The sequence below is a fragment of the Taudactylus pleione genome, unplaced genomic scaffold (genome assembly GCF_031769625.1).
Source record: "Taudactylus pleione unplaced genomic scaffold, aTauple2 ptg000362l, whole genome shotgun sequence".
Lineage (NCBI taxonomy): Eukaryota > Metazoa > Chordata > Amphibia > Anura > Myobatrachidae > Taudactylus > Taudactylus pleione.
This window is the reverse complement of record NW_028284763.1, coordinates 847,861-853,634: the sequence shown is the minus strand read 5'-3', so window position 1 is coordinate 853,634 and position 5,774 is coordinate 847,861.

The window sequence follows — 5,774 nt, the reverse complement described above, 5'->3', positions numbered from 1 at the left end:
GTTTTCCTCTTCTACCCTCAGACAGAAATGTACGTTACCCCCAGGGCAGGAGCTGAGAAAACGCTTCTCTTCCAGCGCTCTCCCAGGCAGAATAATGATGGGCAGGAGACGCTGCTGACCCCTCCTCAGGTCTCAGGTGACTGCTTGGCATCGGGACAAGGAATTACCATCCTAAATGCTCAGGTGAGTAAACACTAGTGCGGGAGGTGAAGGACATTCCCGGCACATTCTCATGCATTTGTTCACTACTGCTGGCACATACAGTAACATACAGATGTGACCGATATATTATATATGCATCTGTGTCACTACGTATAGTAGCTCATCCAAAGTCACTTATAGGGCGGGATGCAGGGATGCTGCAAGGTTTCTTGGCACCCAAGGCATAGCTTCAGCCTTGCGCCCCACCTCACCCTCTGATAGCTACACAAGCCCTTATACAGTGCCCCCTGTAGTGGTCCCCCCTATGCAGTGACCCCATTTGTAATCCCCACTATGCAGTGCCCCCAGTAGTGGTCCCCCTTATGCAGTGCCTCCAGTAGTAATCCCCCTATGCAGTGCCCACAGTAGTTCCCCTTATATAGTGCCTCCAGTAGTAATCCCCATTATGCAGTGCCCCCAGTAGTTCCCCTTATATAGTGCCCCCAGTAGTAATCCCCCCTATGCAGTGCCCCCAGTAGTAGTCCCCCCTATGCAGTGCCCTTTAAATAGTGCCCCCAGTAATAATCCCCCTATGCAGTGCCCCCAGTAGTTTCCCTTATATAATGCCCCAGTAGTAGTCCCCCCTATGCAGTGCCCCCAGTAGTAATCCCCCCTATGCAGTGCCCCCAGTAGTAGTCCCCCCTATGCAGTGCCTTTTAAATAGTGCCCCCAGTAGTAATCCCACCTATGCAGTGCCCCCAGTAGTGGTCCCACTGATGCCGTGCCCCCAGTAGTAATCCCCCCCTATGCAATTCCCCCAGTAGTGGTCCCTCCAATGCAGTGCCCCCAGTAGTTCCCTTATATAGTGCCCCCAGTGGTAGTCCCCCCCCTCAGCAGTGCCAGACAAAGACACACACGAAAAAAACAAAAAACACTTGCCTGAATCCCCGCTCCTGCTCCCGCCGCCATCTGCTCCTCCATCCTCCCGGGCCGGCCCGCTCTGCCCTGCATTATGGGAGAGATGTCATGACGTCTCTCCCATCACCCACTGCAGGAGCCTGAAGATGGAGCTCATGAGTGAGCTCCAGCCTGGCTCCGGCAGTGGGCGCAGCAGCCAATGAGAGTCTGTCTGACTCTCATCGGCTGCTAAAACAAACACACTGCTGCCGGCGCCAGTGGCTGTGTGTTTGTTACTGTGTAGTGCGAAGCGCACTTATGTGCGGTCTGCACTACACTTAATGAAACCAGCGGCGCCCTCCAGTGGCCAGCGCTCTAAGCAGCAGCCTAAAGCAGCCTAGGGGTAGTGCCAGGCCTGGCAGGATGTACTAAGCATGGCATCCCCAAAGCGGTACATAATACAGTCCATAAACTGTATTAACTAAAACTTAATTAAGAATAAACACACGGACAACAGGAGTTGGATTTAAAATTAAAGGTCAAATTTATTTGACATCAGGTTATAAATAATTAATCAATTAATCATATTAAATTTGGGTTATCTAATTAGATATTAGATGTTGCCAATTGAAATTAATTGTGAGCTTACAGTTAGTACGTTGGCGGACAACAAAGAACGGACACTCCCACAGACACACGCCGACCAATCACATCACCGCTGGTGTTCAACTCTCCCCAAAAAGCACACCCGGATGGGCTGTGTCATTCCCGGAAGGGACGGGTTTGGCCTATCATTGAACCAGGAGAGCGCACCCATCTAATTTGTATAGCTAGAAGCACATTGCCGTTCTTTCCACCACAACACATCCAGCAAACAAACACACCACAAACAGGGAGGGAGGGCGGGATTTCCAGAAACAAAGAGGAGGAGTCTTTGGCTAACAGACCTAATATACCAGCAAGACCACACCCCCAAGGAACCCTATAGGCTAACACTAATGACTGACACTTAACCACAAAACTCTTTACAGGTATACTGCTCCCACAACCACAGGGTTTAACATGGCTCAGTCAGATTGCTCCTGCCTTACGCTGTCCTTATGGCAGTATGTACTTAGAATATTGCAAATGACAGCTCTCCCAATAAGAACTGTCCTTTGCGATGCACCCGGGTTTAACTCCCAGAAGACCCCCTGGTTTCTTTCTGTGCATGCGCGGGAAAACACGGGCTGCGGGGGGAGATTGGATCCTTCTCAGGGGAGGCATCCCGACAAGAAGCCCATGGCATCTATTGGGTAACACCGTCTGCAGATAGCGTTACCCACCGGGACGAAGCAGAATTTTGGATATATGGAAAATGCGGTAAAACTCCCCGTACTGCATTTTCAGGGGCTTCACCCCATTTTGCACTTTAGTACAGTACATCCCCCCCATAGTGTCCTGGGTGCTTGGGACTAGTATTTGTGTCACAAAGGAATTAGTATAACGTCACAGATTAAGCGCCACGAGGCATGGCGCAGCTCATCCGTATCGCCCCTCAGTCACACACGGCAGCTGCTCACAATGCCAGCACCAGTACCCATGGTGTCCGCGTATTTTACTTATATCGCGTTACTGATTCTATCATCAAGATGCAAATTCAGCACAACACTGTGTGGCAGGACAAATGGCGCAGCTTCCTTGTAAAGTCTGTGGTGCGCCATTTGGCACGATATGAGGATATGTGTTAGTGTGTATATATGTGTTAGTGTGTATATATGTGTATATATGTATTAATGTGTATATATGTGTATATGTGTGTTAGTGTACTGTGTATACTGTATATGTGTTAATGTGTTTAGTGTATATATATGTGTATATATGTGTTAGTGTATATATATATGTGTATGTATGTTAGTGTGTATATATGTGTTAGTGTGTGTATACTGTATATGTGTTAGTGTGTGTAGTGTGTATATATGTATTAATGTGTATATATGTGTATATGTGTGTTAGTGTACTGTGTATACTGTATATGTGTTAATGTGTTTAGTGTATATATATATATGTGTATGTATGTGTTAGTGTATATATATATATATATATATGTGTATATATGTGTTAGTGTATATATATGTGTATGTATGTGTTAGTGTATATATATGTGTATGTATGTTAGTGTGTATATATGTGTTAGTGTGTGTATACTGTATATGTGTTAGTGTGTGTAGTGTGTATATATGTGTTAGTGTGTGTAGTGTGTATATATGTGTATGTTAGTGTGTATATATGTGTTAGTGTGTGTATACTGTATATGTGTTAGTGTGTGTAGTGTGTATATATGTGTTAGTGTGTGTAGTGTGTATATATGTGTATGTTAGTGTGTATATATGTGTTAGTGTGTGTATACTGTATATGTGTTAGTGTGTGTAGTGTGTATATATGTGTATGTATGTTAGTGTGTATATATGTGTTAGTGTGTGCATACTGTATATGTGTTAGTGTGTGTAGTGTGTATATATGTGTTAGTGTATATATTTGTTAGTGTGTATATATGTGTATGTATATTAATGTGTATATATGTGTTAGTGTATGTGTATAATGTATATGTGTTAGTGTGTATATGTATGTGTTAAGTGTGTATATATGTGTATGTTAGTGTGTATATATGTGTTAGTGTGTGTGTACTGTATATGTGTTAGTGTGTGTAGTGTGTATATATGTGTTAGTGTATGTGTATAATGTATATGTGTTAGTGTGTGTATATATGTGTTAAGTGTGTATATATGTGTATGTTAGTTTGTATATATGTGTTAGTGTCTGTGTACTGTATATGTGTTAGTGTGTGTAGTGTGTATATATGTGTTAGTGTCTGTGTACTGTATATGTGTTAGTGTGTGTAGTGTGTATATATGTGTTAGTGTGTATGTACTGTATATGTGTTAGTGTGTGTAGTGTGTATATATGTGTTAGTGTGTGTATACTGTATATGTGTTAGTGTGTGTAGTGTGTATAAATGTGTATGTTAGTGTGTATATATGTGTAAGTGTGTGTATACTGGTAATGTATTAGTGTGTGTAGTGTGTATATATGTGTATGTATGTTAGTGTGTATATATGTGTTAGTGTGTATATATGTGTATGTATATAATGTGTATATAATATATGTGTTAGTGTATGTGTATAATGTATATGTGTTAGTGTGTGCAGTGTGTATATGTATGTGTTAGTGTTTGTATATAATATATGTGTTAGTGTATGTGTATAATGTATATGTGTTAGTGTGTGTATATATGTGTATGTTAGTGTGTATATATGTGTTAGTGTGTGTATACTGTATATGTGTTAGTGTGTATACATGTGTATGTATGTTAGTGTGTATATATGTGTTAGTGTGTGTATACTGTATATGTGTTAGTGTGTATATATGTGTATGTATGTTAGTGTGTACAGTATATATGTGTTAGTGTGTGTATACTGTATATGTGTTAGTGTGTATATATGTGTATTTGTGGTACCCCAGACCTGGGTGTATTCACTCATGTTGGGTCCTATATAAAACATATAACATGTAAATACAGTGGGTTTTGTTTATATGACACAGAATGGGTAATACAGAACCATATTATTATTGTAACTGACTGGTAAGTGACGCTCCACCAGAATATGGGTACAGTTATCCATACACATATATGCAGGCTTGCCGACATTCTGGAAGGGGGCAGCCAGGTCAGACCAGTAGGAAGGAGTGAAGCGTATAGAGGGGGCATGGCCGGGATTCTACCCTGCAATGGGGGCGTGGCCGCAAAATTGCGTCATCCTGAACCTGCCCCCGCTTCACAATGTTGAGGTTTTCGGCACTGTAAAGCAGAGGGCAGGGTCAGGATGATGCGATTCAGCGCAAATCGCGTCATCACTCCCACCCGCAGCGGGGGGATTCGCAGGGGGATTCGCGGGGGATCTGGGGTGCCAGCGGGATGGCCGGGAGGCTTACCTTATTTTCCGGGTGGTTTTGAGCGGCACCCGATTTTTGGGATGCTCCCAACCAAATCGGGAGAGTAGGTAAGTATGCATATATTTACTGGTGCAGGCAGTATATGATGAGTCCGCAGCAGGTCACATGACTGAGGGGACAGTTACAGGGAGACTTCTAAGCACCAGCATCCGGACTGTCGCTATTATATAACTACTGTACATCCATATCTATCTACACCATATATCTTATACATAAAATTCATTGGTCTGTTTGTTTATTTGTGTGTTTGTCTGTCCGGTTATGCATTCGGACACCCCTGCACCGATTGGGATGAACGCGAGGTGGTCCAGTTGGATCTTGCCCAGGTTTTAGGGGGGTTAGGGTCGGACCTCCTGTTGGTATACACTGGGCAGAACTTTGATGCAGGGTCCTGGGCAGATTTTTGACCCAGGGAGCCTGTTCTGGGCCTTCCATTGGATGGATTTGGACGACATCCCATACAGTAATTTGGCCTAAAACTTCACAGAGTGGTAGCATTGGGTCCCAAAAGACATACTAGCAGGTTGAGGTCCCAGTTTGACCTTCCATTGGTGTACACTGGGTAGAACTTTGACCAGGGGAGCCTGTTCTGGGCCTTCCACTGGATGGATATGGATGAGATAATAAAACTTAATAACTTGAAAATTTAAACCCGGGCAACGCCGGGTACTTCAGCTAGTGTGTACTGTGTACATAGTCATACATATATATATATATATATATATATATATATATAAAATTTC